Genomic DNA, 20430 nt, shown 5'->3' with positions numbered 1-20430 from the left:
AAAATGAAACTTTCTTTTTATATTAATATTTTGTTTTGTATAAATGGACCAACTGATTTTTTTACATTGTAAAATAGAAAATTATTTTAAAAAGAATAAATCTCACTTCACACTATCATTATCTTTTTGTATTTTGGGAGCAGTATGTGTGAGTGTAATTTAAACATATATTGAAACTATTGTCCACTTTATATTAACTTTAATGAGAAAATAAATGAAGTTCCACAGAAATTCCACAGATTGGTACAGAGTCTATTATCAAATTCCTACATGCATTTTCAAAGAATTAAAGCAACCAATAATCAAATCAGCACATGTATTTTAAAAATCCATATCTAATTTTTTCCTTGTCCATGTAATCAATCCTCTTACACTGAAGCATTTTTACAAAAGTTAGGTTTATAAAGGAAAAATTATTAGCATTTTGTTAAAAACAAGTAGGCCTTTTTGCTGTCAAGATGCTCACTCAAAGTTCTTGGACATGGCTTTTCCTTCCACTGAAAACTAAACTCTTCTAAAAAAATTAAATAAAAAACACAGATTATGTGTAATCAGTGCATGCTTGAATAACAACAGGAAATATTCGAAACCTTAATATAGTCGAGAAAGGTAGTTTAAGAGAAGAGAATAGATAACCACTATTCAAATCCTTTAAACAGAAAAAATCAATAATAAGTTATCTAATTAATGACTTAAATCACTTAATTCCTATTATTTTCTCATATCCATGCCTCTTATTAAAGCACTAGAAAGAATCAATCACAAATGTTATTGTTATTGTTGCAAAAGATATACACAGACATATGGCCAAACTCCTGTACAAATACATGATATGAATAGATTTAGAAATGTTGAACGTTACATTCATACTAATTTTCTGGAAATTCGTAATACCTGAAAAAAGTCACTTTATTTGTCCTAATCAATAAATCCAAACCTGCTTAATAAATGGATCAATTTAAAAGAAAGAGTATTTTAAACTCAAACTTCTCCTAGAACTCAGATCCACACAGCCCTCTTCATTGTTGTGATTTTAAGAGACAAAATTCTGTGTCATTTCATTTGCTCTTTTTTAACAAAAAAAAAAGACTGCTGTGACTACCCCATGTAGCAATTCTATTCACCATCAGCACCTCTGCACTCCCCATGTGCTTAGAGAACAACTGATTAGCACTTTGCATAATTAACCTGATTAGCACTGTGCATAATCAAACTGATTACCACTCTGCATAATTAAAAAGAAATAATAGCAACAACAACAATAACTAGTTAATATGAATAACTGATATTCCAACAGGCAATTTACTAGAATCAAAATTATTTTAGTACACAACTACCATTCTTTAACATTGTTTTAATTGGTGAGCACTTATACCAGAAATGATTTCAATAAATTGACCGTTACCCAGAAAATAATCAATTCAAGGAATGATAACTAGAGACTAGTTATCCAAATAGATAAATCATTAAATGGAAGCATTTTCATGCCTATTCCAACATCAATAAAATTAAAAAAAACACTCATTCCAATTTGCATCCTCCATATAGAGGCAAATATTAAAACTCTGTGTATTGAAAGGATTGTCCAATTGTCTTTTATCTACACGTGAAATTATCATGAAATTTGAATTTCCTTATATAAAAGTCTATGTGTTTTTACAGATTATCCCATTTTCTAACTTGAGGCTTATTTGAGATTTTTTTTGAGATTTTATTAATATTTGTAGGCCGCCCTTTTCCCTGAGGGGACTCAGGGCGGCTCACATAAAATCGGGGAAGGGGAAATACAGACATTAAGATAAGACATATAATAAAATATTAAACAACATACATTCATCATTCGGGAGGGGAACTATCCTTGTCCCCAGGCCTGACGGGCGAGCCAGTTCTTCAAGGCTGTGCGGAAGGCCTGGACGGTGGCGAGGGTGCGAATCTCTACGGGGAGCTCGTTCCAAAGGGTCGGGGCTACTACTGAGAAGGCCCTCCTCCTTGTAGTTGCCAGCCGACACTGGCTGGCCGATGGTATACGGAGGAGGCCTAATCTATGTGATCTTATTGGTCGCAGGGATGTAATTGGCAGAAGGCGGTCTCTCAAGTATCCAGATCCACTGCCATGTAGGGCTTTATGGGTGACTAATAGCACCTTGAAGCGCATCCGGAGATCGACAGGTAGCCAGCGCAGCTCGCGGAGGATAGGTGTTATGCGGGTGAACCGAGGTGCACCCACAATCACTCGCGCGGCCGCATTCTGTACTAGCTGAAGTCGCCGGATGCTCTTCAAGGGCAGCCCCATGTAGAGCACGTTGCAGTATTCCAGCCTAGAGGTCACAAGGGCCCGGGTGACTGTTGTGAGAGCCTCCCGATTCAGGTAGGGTCGCAACTGGCGCACCAGGCGAACCTGGGCGAATGCCCCCCTGGTCACAGCCATTAAATGGTGGTCAAACGATAGCTGTGAGTCCAGGAGGACTCCCAAGTTGCGAACCCTCTCTGAGGGGTGTAGAATTTGACCCCCCAGCCTGAGTGATGGAATATTGGTCGAATCTCTGGGAGGGAAACACAACAGCCACTCGGTCTTTTCTGGGTTGAGCACGAGCTTGTTAACCCTCATCCAGTCCATAACAGCTTCGAGGCCGCGGTTCATCACGTCTGCCGCTTCATTGAGTTGGCACGGGGCGGACAGATACAGTTGAGTATCGTCCGCATATTGATGGTATCTAATCCCGTGCCTGCGAATGATCTCACCCAGCGGTTTCATGTAGATGTTGAATAGTAGGGGGGATAAGACCGAGCCCTGAGGCACCCCATAAGTTAGGGGCCTAGGGGACGATCTCTGCCCCCCCACTAACACCGACTGCGACCTGTCCGAGAGGTAGGAGGAGAACCACCGCAACACGGCGCCTCCCACTCCCACCTCCCGCAGTCGTCGCAGAAGGATACCATGGTCGATGGTATCGAAAGCCGCTGAGAGGTCGAGGAGAACCAGGATGGAGGAATGTCCTCCATCTCTGGCCCTCCAGAGATCATCGGTCAATGCGACCAAAGCGGTTTCTGTGCTGTAACCGGGTCTGAAGCCTGACTGGAAGGGGTCTAGATAGTTTGCTTCCTCCAAGGACCGCTGGAGCTGGAAGGCCACCACCTTCTCAACAACCTTCCCCAGAAAGGGGAGGTTGGAGACTGGACGATAATTATTAAGGATAGCTGGATCCAAAGATGGCTTCTTCAGGAGGGGTCTCACCACCGCCGCTTTCAGTGCGGCGGGGAAGTTCCCCTCCCGAAGTGAGGCGGTGACAACCGCCTGGATCCAGCCTCGTGTCACCTCACTGCAGTTAATAACTAACCATGAGGGACACGGATCCAGTACACAGGTGGAGGTACTTACAGCCCTCATGGCCTTGTCCACATCCCCGGGGGTAACGTCTTGAAACTCAACCCAGAGTTGTTCAAATTGATCCTCCTGTGCCTCGGCTGGAGCTGCAGGGGTGGAGTCCAAGTCCGACCGAAACCGAGCAATTTTGTCCGCTAAGAATTGGGCATACTCTTCGGCTCTGCCCTGCAAGGGTTCCCCCGCTTCCCTTTTATTCAGTAGGGAGCGGGTTATCCTAAACAGGGCGGCCGGGCGGGACTCAGCGGACGCAACCAAGGTGGCTATATGGGATCTTTTTGCAGCCCTAAGTGCCCTGGTGTATTCCTTGGTGCAGGTGGTTACCATTGCTCGGTTCGCTTCGGACTTATCGGACCTCCAACGGTGCTCTAGGCATCTCCTCCGGCGCTTCATCTCCCGGAGTTCCTCGGTGAACCAAGGAGGTCTCCGGGATCCGCCGCCTCGGAGGGGCCGCAGTGGCGCAATCCGGTCGAGGGTCTCCGATGCTGCCGAGTGCCACGCAGCAACCAGAGTCTCCACCGGACTGTGGGCGAAAGTGTCAGGAATAACCCCAAGCTCTGTCTGGAACCTTGACGGTTCCATAAGACGCCTGGGGCGGAACCACCTGGTCGGTTCCTCCTCCCTACAGTGGGGGTTTGGTCTCCGAAAGTCGAGCCTCAGTAGGCAGTGGTCTGACCACGACAGGGGTATTATTCAGGCTCCCTAGCTGTCCTGTGGCCAAACAAAAGTTACTATTCTTGGAGGGAACCGTGTTGCTCTGTACTCACATTCCTTTAATTGGAAATGCAATTTCTGTGTACATTCCTGCTGTGGTTTTAAAGTATTTTTTTCCTCTTCTTATCTCATCTCATGTACCTTAGTAGATGACTAGTTCAGTTCACCAACTATTTCACAAAGCAGGAATGCACATTGAGCTGAGTCAATGGTTGCCTTGGTCTCTAACATCATTTAGAGATACGGTACTTCTACCAAGAATGCTATAACAGTAAAAGAGTTTCAACACCTGCCTTGATAATAAAAAGTGACGGGTTTGAAAGTTGCAATTTTTACTGTATTTCTTCTCTAAGCCGCTTAGTTTTCTTAATGGTATACCATTTCATTGTGGGCTTTTTTGTCATAGAAAACAATGTACAAAATAAAGAAATAGTAAATTAAAAGAATGCTGTGAATTCTTTTAATATGTGAAATATGTCCAACACTGGAAGTTTTTAAGAAGATGTTGGATAATCATTTGTCTGTAGTGGTATAGGATTTCCTATAGCAGGGGGTTGGACTAGAAGACCTCCAAGGTCCCTTCCAACTCTGTTATTCTATTCTATTCTATTCTATCTTTGGTTTACAAAGCAAAACATTATGTTAGACCATTTTGTAAAAATAGAAAACATTAGAGACCAACAGGACAGTAAGAAATGGCTTTTATTTTAAAAAAATCATTGTTTATTCCATTTATGTATATTTTGATGCCTTAAATTTACATTTATAAATTTACTTTAATTTGGGGTATGTGGCCATATGGGAAAGTAAGAGAGTACAAAAGAAATACAAATACATACATTGATGATGATACACTATTTGCAACTAGCAAGAAATTGCAATATAAATAATAAACAGATTAACAGAGTTGGAAGATCATCTAGTCCAGTCAAATCCTTCCCCTGCCACACCCACCAAGCCACACCCACAGAACTGGTAGTAAAAAAATTGAATTTCACCACCGCCCTATACCATTTCTTATTGTTATGAATGAACAAATAAGCTATTGATTGTAGTATAAAAATGTTAAATTTGGGAGTGATTGGCAAGCACTACAGTCAGGGAGATGATTCAACAGTAAATAGTCCTGGGACAATTTTTTCCAAAATTTCTAATATTTGGGATTAAGTCCTTTCCTGGTTATATTTTCATGTATGAATATTTTTAAAACATTATTCTAATACACATATATATTAAACATCCTTGTCAAGAATTAACATCTTGATGTGGGAAAGAGTGCTGAGCATCTTCAATTACTGTGAAAGTAATGCCAGTATCATTGGAAATTCCAAATAAATTCACCTTTGTTAATAAAAGGAACAGTGGAGCTAAGGATAATCTGCATTAGGGTGATGATAAACTCACTGTGCAGATTTGAAGAAGAGAAAGTCAACTTGCTTAGGAGAAAGATCTCCAAAATCAAATAAAGAAGTAATGCCTAACTACTGGTAGAAAAAAAAGTGTACACACATTACTGAAATATTCAGTGGGAGTTTGACTGCAAGACAATGAGAACTCTATATACGAAGATACTCTAATTACAAAAGAAGAGGATTTAACTTTCATAAACAGAGCTGGAGATTGTGATCGATGGCTATGTCGTTTGGTTGGAGTAGTGCTGAAAAATAAACATGAGCAGGGTAATGAAGAAGCAAACAGGAAATTAATCCTGAGGAGGGATGCAATGACAAACTTAAACAAGTTCAAGAAGAATAATTTTATTTTGAAGACATTTCCAGATCAGAATAGTTAGTCAAATTAACAACAGTAATATATGAGTATGAAAACTAAAGTGTGAGAAAATAGCTATATTCAAATTATGGATTTGGAACCAAAGAAAGTTTATTACTGATTATATAAGCTTTCCAAATTTTGAAGCACAAAACTGGTACTGCCTGAATTTTTGAAAATACAGATATTATACTTTATGTATTATATCATTTTCTACCAATGATGTGCAGTCAGGTGAGGCAGGGGAGGCAGAGCCTCACCACTGTCATCATGAAAAGAAAATGTAAAAGGAAAAAGGCAAGAGCTGAGGTCAGGCTGAGCTAGTTGCTGCCAGAGTCACTGTGGATGACTCTGCTTAGTGCTTAACTGTTTTAAAAAGCCTCTAAAAAGTGCCCTCTACAGGAGGAGGCAGGAGAACGATGTGCTTCATCTAGTCTGACTTTAGACATTTTATGATCACTCGAGCAGAGTTAAGCAAGCGTTAAAAATTCCTGATGTAGGTGAGACACGTGTTCTCCTGCCTCCTCCTGTAGAGGGCGCTTTTTAGAGGCTTTTTTAAACAGTTAAGCAGAGTTATCTACGGTGACTCTGGCAGCAACTAGCTCAGCCTTTTTCCTTTTACTTTTTTTTTCTTTTCATGATGACAGGCAAGAGTTAAAATCCTCTCTGAAACAGCTGGAAAAGCTACGTTTGGGTCAGAGAGAAGGCGAGGAATTCAAACTTCATCCTCCTGGTGTGGGCCTTGGGCAAAGGCTGGATGGAAGTTCTCTCCCTCCCCAAGTGTAGTTTGATTGCAGGCAGAGCCACGTTGTCTTTTCAAACCTGTAATCAGTGAAGCTGGGCTGGATCCTTCCGGGGCTGGGGGAAAGTGTGTGTGCTCCAGTATGGCTCTTTGACTGGCTTCCTGCCTCCTCTTGTGGTTTCCCTGACTCCCTCCAATCCAACTTGTGTGTGTGTGTGTGTGTATTTGAGAGGGGGGAGGGAGGGAAAGAGGGAGGAAGGAGGGGAAGGAAGAATAAAAAGAAAAAAAAAGAAGGAAACTTATTTCGCAAAGGAGAAAAACAAATGCTGTTGCTTCAAATCGGAACTGAGCATGCCTGGCTGTGGAATTCTGGGAGTTGAAATCCACAAGTCTAAAAAAAATTGTGTCAGTGCCTCACCAGCCATAAACCTCACTGCACGTCACTGTTTTCTACAATAGTTCCTTAGAAAGGCTAAAGCTAATAGAGAGCACAGAAGGTTTCTCTTTACCTTTTTGCAATTATTCAACAATGGTTATGTTGCAACATGCCATAAAATAAGTAACATTGCATCATTGGCTTACACTGAAAGGAAACTCGCATTTCTACAAATTCTAATTACAATTCTTAGTTTTTCTTTGACTAAAAACCAAATGTATTATTTGTCAGACAGGTCACGTACATAAATAATAAATGAGGAGCCCCAGTGCACAAGTGGTTAGAATGCAGTATTGCAGGCCAACTCTGCGCATAGCCTGAGTTTGATCCTGACAGAGCTCAGGGTTGACTCAGCCTTCCATCCTTGCAAATGAGGGCCCAGGGGCCATATAATGACACTGTAAACTGCCCAGAGGGTAATGTAAATTATTATGAGGGAGATATATACATATACATATACATATATATATATACATGCATACATACACACACACACATACACACACACACAAACACACATATCCTAATGCTAATGCTATTGCTAGATGCATATTACAAATGTAAAGGGAACTATTTTCTAATCATATATTTCAATATTTCCCTCTTCTGTCACAATAAAGAAAATAGAATATTGATAAGAAATTTAGGAAATGTTAAGAGCCCATAACTTTTCCAAAAATTGAAATTAGATATGTTGACCCTAACTGGAATAAGGATGCCAGACTTTTTGGGAGACAGACTGCAAATACATTTAATAAAATAATAATAATAATCAGTATAGATTTTGGTTTGGGCTGCAAAAAGAGATGATTCTTCCTTTTACTGAAACTTCAGTGCTACTGTCTATACTGAGTTGATATGTGTTCCATTCTTGTAGAATAGCTTAAATCTACAAATTCAGATGATTCTCTGAAATTTTTATTCAGGTCATCAAGACAAAATTGCTTCAGAGAGCTTTCTACTTCATGTCACTATTTTTAACATGGAGGAGGCTATAGGAGATTATTATTTAACTACTGGCACATAGTATATTATATTTTATGATTTTGTTTGTTATGTTATTGTGGTATGAAAGAGAGAGAAAAAGATCTTTGTGTATTAGTGTCTCCTCATTATTTTAGTTTTGTTGTTTGTTTTGTGAAATGGGTGGCCATATAAATTTGATAAATATAAGAGAGAGAGAGGTGAGTGGAGAAGGGGAGAAAGAGAGAGAAGGAGGGATGGGGAGAGGGGGAAAGGGAGAGGGGGGGAGAGATAATTTTATGTTGTATTTAACCATAATGTATAATCATTCTGCTATTATTAGTAATATATATTAATAGTCACAATGGATGCATTTAATTATTATATAATTTATGTTAACAAAATTGTTTTTACTGAGCTGTATGAAAATTCTGTCCCATTTATTTAGGCCATCATGTTTATAGGTATGAAAAGATATAATAGCTGAATGATAGACATATAAAAAGATATTAAGTGCAGCATGTCAAAGGTGTCAAATTTATATAACCAGTATATGTATGTAATTTCATATACATATACAATGTTGGCAGAGAATGAAAGAACAAAAGAATAAACCTCCTTCAAGAATTTTAAATAGTCTTTTTTAGAAATCTCCATCTAAAGTTGGAGGGCTTTTAGCAATTCATACATTTATTTCTTCCAAAATACACCTGCTTTCTTTTCCTCTCTTTTCTCTTCTTTTGCCAAACTAAATATTTTTCCATTTAATGCCTCTCTTTATTAGACAGCATCTAATTTGCATACATTTACATACAATTTAACTGCTTGCTTCTGAGAACAAAGAAATGGCTCTGTATTGTAGTAAGGGACAATACTCAGAAAAAGAAGGTATAAAAACCCGCTAGCTCAGTGGCTGTGTATTCTTTTTGTTTCAGAAATACTAAGATTTTTAAACACTCCACTTAATGGGTAAAGAAGATTATTCCAACAGACAATGCAAAAAGATACAGTGCAGCTTCCTCTTAACGCATTTTCTCTTTGGCCTGGTTAATGGGATTTATGGTCCAAGATTTCTTTGCTTCTCTTTGCTTCTTTTATTAGATTTGATGGATTTAATTTGGTTACATATTTTAATTCGCATTTTATTTATATACAAAGTTATGCAAAAGCTTAACTCTGAGAGCTAATTCAGTATGTTCACCTTTCCCCTATCGTTAGGAAAGACTGACTGTTTCTGGATCAGCATACAATATTTATTTCAGTGCTCAATATTTCTGTTATGAGGATTATAAAATGATGATGATGAAAAGGGATACTATTCAGCCTATGTACACAGCAAATACAGTGCTTACCATGTAACCAAAGAGAAATCAACAGGATGGGATGGGATGCAAGGCTGAGCTCTGTTTGAAAATACAAGAAGAAATTGTCGCAGCAAAAGCAGGAAGCAGCAGAGATGTTAAGCTCTCAAATTTCCTAAAAGATGAGGCAAAAGAAACACAAAATTACATGTAAAAAAACTTGTCATGAGAAAAGTATGTGGAAAAAAAACAAATTTGAATATATTTCCACACTGACCACACCCTAAATTGGTAAGATGACCAATACTTCAATTACTAAGTTGTATACAATTTAAGTAAATAAATCTTGCATAGGAAATGAACGTTACATCTAGTACCTTATCTAGTTTTTAGATAAATACAACTGCAGTGATTGATAATATTCAAACATTAAAAAATGAAGCAGAAATGCAGGATGGTGGTAGTGAAGTTTCATTTGTTAAGACATGATGTTACTAATTACCTATATAATTTCCAGAATTAGTAAAATAAATTACTAATAAAAAAACTCATTAGTTATATATTCTAACTATAATTTTACATTTTATTTATTTATTTGCCTTTTATGAGACCCAATCCAGACTTAATACAATTAAAATTTCTCATTATAGGCCTTTAATGTTTAGTAAAAAGTTGTATTGTTTTATCAAAGTTTTGGTAATTAACATTTCTTTCTTTTCCTAACATTTGTATAATTTGTTTTATTTTTATACCCTTATGATAATTTTATCATAGGATTAAAAGCAAAATATTATTAAAGAATAAATGAAGAGCATATAGAATACATACACACACACACCCTTCTATAAGGAAAAAAAACATGTTTTTCTCCAAAAGTTAAATAATAATAATAATAATATACACACTAGCAAATGTGGTAAGTTGGAAAATAACCCACCCACAACCACCATATTAGATTCTACCTAATTTGGTAGAATTTATAGGTAGAACCTAATAAAATTTAAGCCCCACCAGGAAACATATGTTTTCTTACTGTATTAAAAGATGATCCTGTAATATTATAGTCAAAGTTATGATTTTTAAAGTTTAAAAGAAACTAAAACTGCATTCACAGGAAATAGAGTTTTGATACTCTATTTGAATATTTATTTTATGAATATTGGTGCCATTCATCTCTGTTTCTCCTTATCAAACCTATAAATTCCTCATAAACCTATGCCAGACATTAGTTTTTGAGTGCTTCTTTGTAATACATGGTGAAACGGATGAATGGATAAAGAGGGAGTCAAACTATTCCCCAAAGAACCTGAGGGTAGAACAAGTAGCAATGGGTGGAAACTAATCAATGAGAGAAACAACTTAGAACTGAGGAGAAATTTCCTGATAGTTAGAACAATTAATCAAAGGAACAACTTGCCTCCAGAAGTTGTGAATGCTCCAACACTGGAAGTTTTAAAGAAGATGTTGGATAACCATTTGTCTGAAATGGTTTAGGGTTTCCTGCCTAGGCAGGGGGTTGGACTAAAAGACCTCCAAGGTCCCTTCCAACTCTGTTATTCTATTCTATTCTAAATAAGTATGCTTCATTTATTTAAGATAGAATTGATAACTATCTCTATTCTTTAGAACTGCAAGAACCACCTTTCATGTATAAGCATTTTAGCTGTGGTGGCATAGTGGTCAGAATGCAGTATTTCAGACTAACTCTATTCTACTCACTGCCAGGAGTTTGATTCTGACCAACTCAAGGTTAACTTAGCCTTCGATCCTTCCAAGGTCAGTAGAATGAAAACCCAGAATATGCGGATTCTGAAAACCACTCAGGGAGTACTGTAAAGTACTATGAAGTGGTATATAATTGTAGGTACTATTGCTATTGTTTTTTATTATATTGTAACTGCCAAAGAGAAAGGCAGAAGCTATTACATTATGTCTAGCTCTGAAGAATTCTTTCCTTACCCTGGGAAGAGTTAACCTGCTCAGATAGCTTGCAAGTTTGCAGATATTCATGGCAATGAGAATTTTGGAGCTCTGTGTTAGGAAGCAAATTTTGTTTATAATTCTTCAATTCTATATCTCCAGCGTTTGATATATTTGCCATATATTGGTTTGAATGTATACAACAGAGATTGGCTCTTCTTTAGATGGGCCAATGGTGACTTATTTTCTACTGTCAAGGCCTATGAAAAGCACATTGAAATGTGAACTGGTATATGAATGATTACTATAACAAATCAAACAAGCAATACAAGTCAGTGATAATTCATTACTCTATTGTAACATAATAGCATGAGTTTGGGTGAATTTAATTAAACTTGACAGTTATCAATTCTATCCTGTCTACTGTATTCTGAAGCATTTAAGTAAAAAAGCAAACATATAGAACTTAAAAATATATGTGAAAGCATCTTGAGCTTTATAAATTGATGTAACAAATTTAACATGGTGTATTTAAAATACTAGATGTTATCTCTCATTAAACTGGCCACACATCACTTAACCCAAAGACTTCGCCAAAAGTAAAGTACTGCCATTTCTGGGCAGATTATTCAGCTGTACTGTCATTTGATGTGCCATTAGGCTAAATGGGTTCTCTGGGAGATCAACCCAATGTAATACATTTCATGATTTAGCACAACTAGAGAATATTCCATATTTTCATACAACTTGCAAAGCTTCTAGTCATTTAAAATCCTCCTATTCCATCTGTTTGGTTATCAGGCCAAGCTGGAATCCTGGAAGTATCACCCTAATCCTAATAAGCTAAATTGTTAGCTGGGCTTCTCTTCTGGGGAGCAATGGGGCACGCCAAAAACATGTAAAACAGTATGCTTCTGTGTAATGAGATAACTTAAAAAATGAACATCTCATGCCATGTCTTCTATTTGGGCTGATTAACCTTCTCAGACCTCTGGGAGTAAAATATATAATACATAGTATAATCATCTTCTCCTTGATTGACACTCTTGTTTCATAATGTACATTTATAAAATGTTATTTATATGTTTATCATTGTTAAATTATTTTTGCTGTTTGATATATGTCTTTGTCAGGGATGGGCCAACAAATTATTTCTTTTACCTGCTTTGCCACCTAGCTTGTGTTTTTCTTTGACAGAAAAATGCAAATCACAGTTTTACAATTCAGCTGCATTAATCTTAGGCTTGCCACAATACAAGAGATATAGAAAAGGAGATATGTACATGTTATCTTTAGATTTGCTTTCATATTTCCACATCAATTCTAATTTAATCAAAATTGCAAAGGTATTATATGATATGTGGTCAATTATGTCATGTGTTTCAGTAGTTCCAGAAATATCAGGCCTACATGAATCTCCTATTCGGCCATATGATCAAAGGACTTCAGAAATTAACTGCTCTTTTCTTGAAAAGGCTAACAACTCAAAACAATATGCATTTTTTTAAAAAGAAAATCCATTACTATTGTCTTCCATAGAATCATAGGTTTAAAATCTATGGGGATCTTCTAACTCAGGAGTGCCAAACTGGATTTCTTCGATGGTTGGATCAGTATTGCAGTTCTCCTCCACGGGCCCGTAGTGAAGGGGACGGACACTTCCTACAGCACTTTACCAACCAAAATAGGGCCCGGAGAGGCCACGGATGCCCCCATCTCATTTTTGTCCTCCATGGTCTCCTGCAGCACTCTGCTGCCCAAAAATGGGCCAAGTAGAGGCCCCATGAGGTCCCCAGTAGTCCATTTTTGGCATTCCTGGCCTCCAGCAGCATTCTGCTGGCCAAAAACAGGCCACGCTGAAGCCCTATTAGGGTTCAATGTGGCTTGTTTTTGCCTGGCTGTCATAGAATGCTGCAAGAGACTGTGGAGGCTGAAAATGGGCCACTGGGGGGGCTGCACACTGCTCCCCTGTGGCCCATTTTGGCTTGCAGAGGCACCTCAGGCCAGTCCTTTGGTATTTCCAGGCCAGTCCCATGGGCCGGATTTAAGCACCCTGTCAGCTGGATCTGGCTTGCAAGCCTGCAGTTTGACACTCTTGTTCTGGTTCAACTCCATGCCCAAAGCAGGAGTTTTCATGCCATCCTGAACAAATGGTTATCCAATCTTTTCTTAACACATACACATCTGCAAAAGGTTACACTCCACTGCTTTTTATACAAAATGCATTTTAAAAAAGTACAACTTCAGTTTACAGTCAGTTTCATCATCTTCACTTTTGATTCCTTCTGATAGATGCCAGTATTTCCAAATACATGAAATTATTGTAGATTTTAAGTGAATTCACTGAAATCGACAAGAAATCATGACTAAAGTCTCACTGATTTTAATAACTTTATTCTAAGGTTTACAAATGTAGAATGAAAATCTTACTATCCATAAAACATCAGATTTAAAAAAATCATAGCAACCAATATTATTATAATGGATGTTATTCCACAAAATTGGTGAATATAAAATCTACAGTACAATTATGAACTTATTAATTAAAAATATTTGTACAGAGATCATGAGACATATTTATAAAGTTAGATATTTGGGGATGGTAAAGATGGAAGACAGAAAAGTAGCACTCTAAAGATGCATTTACCTAGTAACTAGAACCTTTCAAGGTATATTTCAAATATTTTTACACACAGCATGCACATACACAGAGAGAGACAATACTAGATCAGCACAATACTTTAAGATCCAAAATGATTAAGAAGCCTTCAAGCTTCAGTGAATTAATTTAGGTTGATCACACACACACACACACACACACACACTGCTGTAAAGAGATCTTAGTGTAAGGGAGAGAATAAGTTTGAGAAAGAGACTTGAACAACTCCATCTTAGTTATGCTTAAATAGGCAGAGAATTATTTTGGTAGGCTTCCAAGGTTAACATTAAGGCTTTCAGGGTTAACATCAAGCTCCCTGTAGCTGGCCAGCACAAGAAACAAGAACCAGTTGAATTGTTGGAAAATTTAACTAATATAAAAAGTAGTGTGGGCTGAACAATCAAGCAGGTACCACGCCTATCCTTGATACAGTTTTCTCATTATGAAGCATAGTATTTGTTGGAAAAAAATAGAGATCAGAATCAAAGTTATTGTCTTCTTTACAAAAATCTGGGATGTTGCATTGCTCAGGTGAGGGCAGATGTAAGCATTTATTCGCTAGAGATTAAGAACCACTAACTGTGCCAATAAGACTGTTCAAGCGGCAAATAAAATCCATGCCTTGAATTTGAATTAGAAATAGAAAAAAATGGATTGGACAATTTTTCTAACGAGGGCAATGAAATCCAGAGCACTTTTTCATAAAACAGTCAGGGCTTATGGAAAAGAGAGCATCTACTTCCTGATGGATCGTACAGTAAGGATTGGGTCCTCTACATCTTCCATGCTGAAACTCAGCACAGGCTCCCCTCAGGGCTGTGTGTTCAGCCCATACCTGTACTCGCTGTATACATATGACTGCATATCCTCTGATCCATCCAACATCATAATAAAGTTTGCAGACGACACAACAGTGCTGGGTCTCATAACTAGAGGGGACGAATCAGCATACAGAGAAGAGGTCAAGAAGGTATCCGCATGGTGCTCAAGAAACAACTTACATCTAAATACTAATAATACAAAGGACATGGTGCTAGATTTCCGGAAGCACAGAGAGGAACCTGCCCCATTGTATATCAAGGGGTGCTGTGTGGGGAGGATTTCCTCTTTTAAATTCTTGGGAGTGCTTATTAGTCAAGATCTCACCTGGAAAAACAACACGTCTCTGGTGATTGGAAAGGCCCAACAGAGACTTCATTTCCTTAGAGTCCTGTGAAAAAATCAAGTGGAACGGCTGATGACCTCTTTCTGTCGGTCCACCATAGAAAGTGTCCTCACATATTGTATTACACTATGGTATGCTGGTTTAACAGCTGTGGATAGAAAAGCACTACAGAGTGATCAATTCGGCACAAGAAACCATTGGTTGCCCTCTGACACCACTGGATGACATCGCCAGATCTCGCTGCTTTAGCAGAGTAAGGAAGATACTCAGAGATGATTCATACCCTGCTCAGTGTCTCTTTGCACTTCTACCATCAGGCAGAAGACATCAAATATAGCCAGCCAAACAAACAGGTTTAAAGATAGTTTCTATCCTTGGGCTGTGAGACTTTTAAACACAACCACAATCACTTCATGTACACGCTAGGTTTTTTTTCTTTCTTTTAAAGTTTTTGTTATAATTTTGTACCAGTGATGTTAAAACCAATTTTGTTGTATTTAAGTACAATGACATTAAAGATTATACTTCTACTTTATACTGGCAAAACATTTGTTAAGTGATTCTTGGATAAGAAGCAGACTAGGGAGAAGCCAATCTACACTCATTTCCAAATAATTTCTGCGGGTATTAAGTGCATTACACACTAGAACAAAAAGACACAAGGACAGTTTTTTCTCAAATGCCGTTAGCAGAAATCGTTCTGCTAAACAACTAATTCCCACAACACTGTCAAATTATTTACTAAGACTGTATTACTATTATTCTTCTCACACTTCCTAGTACATATCTCTTCCCACTTATGATTATAACCATGTTGCTTGTACCTTTACCATTTATATTGTTTTGTTTGTTTCCTAGTATCATTTGATTGCTATTAGTAACCTATGACTATCACTAAGTGTTGTATCTAATGATTCTTGATGAATGTATTCTATTTTATTTTTCTTTATGTACACTGAGAGCATATGCACCAAAGAGAAATTCCTTGTGTGTCCAATCGCACTTGGCCAATAAAGAATTCTCTTCTATTCTATTAACAAGAAACAGGATATAAGTTGCAAAATGCTTTATCCCATATTTGTCACAACTACTGTAATGGTTGAGTTTAAACAAACTCAACAAAGTTGGTGCTAGCAATCTGAGAAACCCCATATCAACTATAGCTGCTTTAGCCCAATTCAATGACATCTGGCTGAATAGTTTAGGCTGGTGAATGAGTTGTAGAGTACAGCCTGGTGCCTCCTCCACTGAGTGCTATTGCAGAAGTGGTAGGGGGCCCAGGCCTACCTCCCGTCCTAGAATGACTGATAAAAATTGCCTGCCGGAAAGAGCGGAGGCTGTGAGAGGGGAAATGGGGTCTACGGATGCGGGGGTGGGCCGGAGCATTACGGTCACTATGGGGAGAGGCAGGCACGACGGGAACCTCAGGGCTAGCCATTACCGGGGAAGGAGAATTCGCTACGTCACAGCGATCCCTTCTTCCGGCCCTGTTAGTTCCACTCCAGGGCCAGATGGTGAGAGTTGTCAGGGCCCTGGTCTCAGGCTGTTGTTGCTAAATGCCAGGTCTATGGTTCACAAAGCTCCCCTCGTCTGGGACCTAATTTTAGATGAGGGGGCAGACCTGGCATGTATTACTGAAACCTGGCTGGGCCCAGAGGGAGGAGTCCCCCTCACTGAAATGTGCCCAGAAGGGTTTCAGGTGCTGCACCAGCCGCGACCCCAGAAAAGGGGTGGGTGAGTGGCTGTCATCATCCGAGGGTCATTCGTTCCTCATAGGATCCCTGCTCCAGAGCTTGCCGGGTGTGAGTCCTTGCTGGTGAAGTTTGACCTTGTGGGTCAAGTGGGCTTGTTGTTAACTTACCTACCTCCCAACAGCGTTGCAACAGCCCTCCCCTCGCTCCTCAAGTCAGTAGCTGAGCTGGCAGTAGAGTTCCCCAGGCTTATGGTGCTGGGGGATTTCAACCTGCCTTCGCTCGGCGAGCACTCTGATGGGGTGCAGGAGTTCATGGCTTCCATGACAGCCATGGACTTGACCCAAGTAATTCGGGCCCCGACTCACTCAGCGGGTCAAACACTTGACCTCGTATTCCTCTCGGAGCAGTGGAGATGTGATCTAGATTTGAAGGGCATTGAGATCTTGCCCTTGTCATGGTCGGTTCCACCACAAAACCGCGATGCCCTTATCCGCGCCGACATAAGTGCGGAGGCAAATCCGCGGCGTCCGAAGCGCTAAGAAAAAAACGACCCTACCGCCGCGACAACAGCGCGGTGACAGAAGGGTGTTCTACATGCTTCGTTCTTTGCCTCCAAAGGTAGCCCTCCTCCTCCAGCTGACAGCGGCAGCGGGCACGGGGCAAAGCGGGCTGCCCAGCAGCAGCAGCCTGCGGGAAGGGTCCAGCTCAGCCGCGGGGGGAGCAGGAAGCGGAGGAGGAGGCGGCAGCAGCGGCGGCTGAGGCTCTCCCGGGCCGGCGAAGCGGGCTTGCCCGGTGGCAGCGGCCGCCCATCCAAGGAGATGTTGTTGAGGAAGAAGAGGGCGGCCTGCCTCTGCCGGGCAAGCCCGCTTCGCCGGCCCCGGGAGAGCCTCAGCTGCCGCCGCTGCTGCGTCCTCCTCCACCGCCAGCGTCGGCGGCCCTGCTCGGGCCCCCCGCGGGCTTCCTGCTGCCCCCCGTGGCTGTGCTGGACCCTTCCCGCAGGCTGCTGCTGCTGCTGGGCAGCCCGCTTTGCCCCGTGCCCGCTGCCGCTGTCAGCTGGAGGAGGAGGGCTACCTTTGGAGGCAAAGAACGCCCTTCTCTCGCCGCGCTGTTGTCCCCGCGGTGATGACGCACGGTGATGACGTCGCGACTTTAGCGACGCGATTTAATCTCCGCTATTTTGCATAGCGCGGTTTTGTCGTGCCACGGTCATGGTCTGATCACTCCCTACTGAGGCTTGACTTTCGGAAACCAATCCCCCACTGTAGGGAGGTGGAACTGATTAGGTGGTTCCGCCCCAGGCGCCTGATGGACCCTATGGGATTTCAGACGGCACTTGGATAAATACCTGATGCTCTCGTCCACAGTTCGGCGGAGTCCTTAGTTGCTGCTTGGAATAAAGCGGCGGCGGGGGCTCTAAACCGGATTGCGCCTTTGCGGCCTCTCTGAGGTTGCGGATCCAGGAGGGCTCCTTGATTTACCGAGGAACTCCAGGAGATGAAGCGCCAAGAGACGTCTAGAGCACCGCTGGAGGGCCGGTAACTCTGAGTCAGACCGAGCACTGATGAGAGCCTATATCAGGACCTATCTCGTGGCAATATGGGCGGCGAAATGTGCGCATTTTGCCGCTCTTATTGCGTCCGCTGAATCGCGCCCAGCCGCCTTGTTTAGAATAACCCGCACCCTCCTGAAAGGGAGGGAGGCGGATGACCCTTTACAAGGTAGAGCTGAGGAATTTTGTTCAGTTTTTAGCAGATAAAGTTGCTCGGATTCGGACAGAACTGGACTCCAATTGCACGGTACCAGCCGAGGTACCGAGGGAAGGTCTTGAGCGGATTTTATGGAGCGAGTTTCAACTTGTTGCTCCTGAGGAAGTGGACAAGGCCATGGAAGCGGTGAGTGCCTCCACATGTATACTGGACCCGTGCCCCTCCTGGCTGGTCTCGACCAGCAGGGAGGTGACACGTGGCTGGATCCAGAGGATAATTAACACCTCTCTCTGGAAGGGATCTTTCCACTCCTCTTGAAGGATGCGGTGGTGAGACCCCTCCTGAAGAAGCCTTCTCTGGACCCAGCCATTTTAAGTAACTATCGTCCAGTCTCCAACCTCCCCTTCGTTGGGAAGGTTGTTGAGAAAGTGGTGGCCTTTCAACTCCGACGGTCCTTGGATGAAACCGATTATCTGGATTCCTTTCAGTCCGGTTTCAGGCCTGGTTATAGCACGGAAATTGCTTTGGTCGCACTGATCGATGATCTCTGGCGAGCCAGGGATAGGGGTCACTCCTCTATCCTAGTGCTCCTTGACCTCTCAGCGGCCTTCGATACCATCGACCATGGTATCCTTCTGCGACGGTTACGGGATGTGGGAGGCACCATCCTACGGTGGTTCTCCTCCTACCTCTCGGACAGGTCGCAGTTGGTGTTGGTCGGAGGGCCGAGGTCGACCCCTAGGCCCCTCAACTATGGGGTGCCGCAGGGTTCGGTCTTGTCCCCCCTCCTATTTAACATCTACATGAAGCCCCTGGGTGAAATCATACAACGGCACAGGATTAAATACCACCAATATGCGGACAACACACAACTGTATCTGTCCGCCCCGTGCCAACTCAGTGAAGCGGTGGAGATGATGTGCCAGTGCCTGGAGGCTGTTAGGGTCTGGATGGGAATGAACAAGCTTGCACTCAATCCCGAAAAGACCGAGTGGCTATTGCTGCTCCCTCCCAAAAATGGTCCAGCTATTATTAGCCTGGGGGATGAAATTATACACCCCTCAGAGAGGGTTCGCAATTTGGGAGTCCTCCTGGATTCACAGCTGATGTTAGAACATCATTTGTCGGCTGTGACCAGGGGGACCTTTGCCCAGGTTCGCCTGGTGCACCAATTGCGACCCTATCTGGACCAGGAGGCCCTTCGGATAGTCACTCACGCCCTCGTCACCTCAAGACTGGATTACTGTAACACGCTCTACATGGGGCTGCCCTTGAAGAGCATTCGAAGACTTCAGTTAGTCCAGAATGCAGCCGCGCGAGCAATTGTGGGTGCACCTAGGTACACCCACGTTACACCTATCCTCTGCGAGCTGCACTGGCTACCCATTGGTCTCCGGACACGCTTCAAGGTGCTAGTCGTTACTTTTAAAGCCCTACATGGCATCGGACCTGAGTACCTGAGAGACTGCCTCCTGCCAATTACCTCCCTAAGACCGATTCGATCGCACAGACTTGGCCTTCTCCGGATTCCATCTGCCAACCAATGCCGGCTGGTGACTCCCCGGGGGAGGGCCTTCTCTGTTGCAGCTCCAGCCCTCTGGAACGACCTCCCCATTGAGATCCGGACCCTTACTACCCTCCCGGCCTTCCGTAAAGCTACTAAGTCCTGGCTGTTCCGGCAGGCCTGGGGCTGTTGATGTATCCAGCCCCACTTTAAATTGTGAATGTTGTCGCATTTTAATTTTTGTACTGTCTTATTTATCCCTTTCCCCTTTTTATTGTAAGCCGCCCAGAGTCCTTCGGGAGTGGGCGGCATACAAGACCAATAAAACAAACAAACAAACAAACAAACATATAGGTTCAGAAACAAACAAACAAAAATCCTACATTCTGACATTTATGTGTCCTGTCCAATAAAATAGAATTCTGTTCTATGACAACAGAAAGGAAAATATGGAATCAAAGCAAAACTTGAAGC

The 20430-nt window shown here is 41.6% G+C and overlaps 1 protein-coding gene across 3 annotated transcripts in view; it reads right to left on the bottom strand.

Moving 5' to 3' along the window:
- ZBTB20 (zinc finger and BTB domain containing 20) overlaps positions 1-20430 on the bottom strand; it is a 501160-nt gene that overhangs the window by 383274 nt on the left and 97456 nt on the right. For all 3 annotated transcript variants that reach the window (XR_004255641.1, XR_004255640.1, XM_032219991.1), the window contains exon 2: positions 9360-9483. The gene's annotated coding sequence lies outside the window, so the exon portion shown is untranslated. The remainder of the gene's footprint in view (positions 1-9359; positions 9484-20430) is intronic.

Source organism: Thamnophis elegans, chromosome 6 (genome assembly GCF_009769535.1).
Source record: "Thamnophis elegans isolate rThaEle1 chromosome 6, rThaEle1.pri, whole genome shotgun sequence".
Lineage (NCBI taxonomy): Eukaryota > Metazoa > Chordata > Lepidosauria > Squamata > Colubridae > Thamnophis > Thamnophis elegans.
The sequence above is the reverse complement of the archived record's forward strand: the minus strand, read 5'-3'. Positions and strand labels throughout refer to the sequence as shown.